Consider the following 2,618-nt stretch of genomic DNA (forward strand, 5'->3'; position numbering starts at 1 on the left):
CAAGTAAATACACGTCCATGATGACTCCGACTAACAGTAAGAACACGTGCATGTACACTACTGCTAGGAGCATTATAAATAAATTTGATGAATTTCAAGTGCTGGTCAAGTCATCAGATACAGACATGGGGATATTAGAGACGTGGTGTCACTCAGACGTACGCTAGTACAAATATAATATACAACGGAGAAATATAGTCTAAGTCAATGATGCTCCTAAAAAATACCAACACCAACAAGTTCTTGCTAATCTCTTTTCTAAGCTTAGCAAATTAACCAAATTTCAACCATAATCTGCCACTCTTTTCCCTATTATATGGTTACATCAAATAGTTGCCGACCGGGCTAGCCGGGTAGGTAAAGTGCCTGCCTGGCAACCCAAAGGTCGCGGGTTCGATTCCCGCCTCGGGCTGGATATCACGATGGTGCCGAACCAACCGGTTGGTTGCATATCCCGGCCACGATACACGAAGGAAGCAAGGAAAAACTGGTTCCTTCGTGTATTGATCACATCATACGAAATAAATAAATAAATAAAATCAAATAGTTAACCCAGTCTCCCCCCCCCATCAAGTTGAGACTTGTGAATTGGCATCTGTAATTCCATCTCTCTGTCTTTTTCTTTTACAAACTGGTCAATATCCATTCACTGTTCAACTTCAAACTCGTTCTCTTCCTCATTTAGGGCTTCTAAAAAACTATATCAAAAATGTTCTGTTTATACTCCGGTACGACTACATAAAACTGAAAAATTTACTTCATTTTTCAATGTGCAATCTGTTACTTGCATTTATCAATAAAAAATGGACAGATGAATAGATGGACATTTTGTTCAACCAATTAAACTTACTAGTACAAACTTTTGACAGTATAATAAAACTTACCGAATGTGAAATTACCGGATACAGTATTTACATGTCCAATATCTTCTCAGTTTGTTTCCCTGACAGATTGCTCAAATTCCAGACTGTCCAGGTTAAAATCGGACAAATACAGAATAAAGGATTGGGAATATCTCTATCTCCAGTATTTTAACAACAGTAGTATAAAGAATAGAATCAGGGGTCCCTGATTCTATTCTATTCTATATACTGTAATACAATGGCCATCTTAGAATAGATCCCACTTTGAAAATTTCTTAACTTCTTTGCATAGTTAAAAATTACTATTTATCAGTAAATATATTCTGGCTGTACTCTGGTACACAGAGTACGAGACATTTACTCTGGTATACAGAGTAAAAGCCTAATTTTACAAGAAGCAAAGGTTTTATTATTATTATCATTAAATATTTGTAAAATATAAATAATAGTTTACATATTGTACGTAAAGTATAAAGTTTCAATAAAATCAGTAGGGATTTTAAGACATTTCTTCGAATTTACATATTTTTTTGAATACTTAGCTAATACACCATAACAATTAATGTATGTCCTTTCAATTGTAATTTGCCCCTGCAAATCGAAATCATACTTACCTGGCACTGGGACTCCCACTGATCACTAAGGGTGGATCCCCAGGGAGAGGCCTTCTCATTGCACACCTGAGTTGGCTGACACCTGCCACTTTCCCAAACTGGGATAGATGGAGTGTGTAATTTTTGTTGCTGGGGATAGCGTTCGCGCTTCCCCTTTTTTTCAAATAAAAAAATAGATTAAATTGTGGAATAAGACTCTCGTGGTCAAGAGTAGGAAGCGCAGACCCTGACTACCAAATATGGCCCACAGTCTTATATGCCAATCCGCACTGGACCAGGTAGGAGATTATGGTCCATTCCCTCAACGTGACGAGGAGGCTCCATCCTGCAGTGGATTTGATATTTTATTTTTATAAATACATTTTAAAACTCTTTTTCGGTAACCAACCAAAATTCACATTCGTTTCCCAGATCGAACGCAGGTACGAATTTTTATTATTTTTGCTATTAGAAATCATGTACACTTCTTCATAGAGGGGAATTTGAATCACCAAACGTAATAGGACTCTCCTGTTTAACAAGGATAGGTGACGACATTGTGATCTATTTATTATGAACTTTGCTAAGTGAAAGTATTCTTTAAAAAATTATCCGCGCTGTTTGTCCCATTTAGGGGTCAGCGACATAGATAGAACGCTTGTCGTCCCTCTATGTTGGTATGTCGAGCCGCCCAGACCTAATGCCCTTGGTTTTATTTTGGTGTTTCCTTCGCCCAACGTTTATCGTATTTAGTAGTCACGGACTTGAACCCCGGTCCGCTCAAAGAGCGCGTACCACTGCACTCTTGCTCCTGACTATTGGCTGTGTCGTAGCCAAGTGAAAGTATTCTTTAAATGAAGCAAAATTCCATATTCTGAAAACTGAGGGGGATAGTTTTTGCTCTGCTCATCAATACTTGAATATCACCTTTTGGTATTAATCCTCGTGGCTTAGGGGTTCAAGCGAAATTTTACAAATGCGCAGGTGCCGATTCGATTGTCACATAATTTTCTTAATGGCTTCTGATTTTCTATATTTCATTTTTACCATTGTTTATTTATTTTTTATGGCAAAGTAGTTCTAAACTAATCCTTAAAAACAAAAGGACACTGAACACTGTTTTTGATTACCCTCTTTGTCCGATCAAAAGAAGCATTTTTTC

General features: G+C 37.4%; 1 non-coding gene across 1 annotated transcript; it reads left to right on the forward strand.

Moving 5' to 3' along the window:
- The first annotated feature begins 1,469 nt into the window (after positions 1 to 1,469).
- On the forward strand, positions 1,470 to 1,633 carry LOC150086097 (U1 spliceosomal RNA). Its single transcript, XR_016547023.1, has one exon. It is a non-coding gene; the product is annotated as a U1 spliceosomal RNA (small nuclear RNA).
- Positions 1,634 to 2,618: the final 985 nt, after the last annotated feature.

This window comes from Mastigoproctus giganteus, chromosome 5, assembly GCF_048544385.1.
Source record: "Mastigoproctus giganteus isolate SK-2022 chromosome 5, ASM4854438v1, whole genome shotgun sequence".
Lineage (NCBI taxonomy): Eukaryota > Metazoa > Arthropoda > Arachnida > Uropygi > Thelyphonidae > Mastigoproctus > Mastigoproctus giganteus.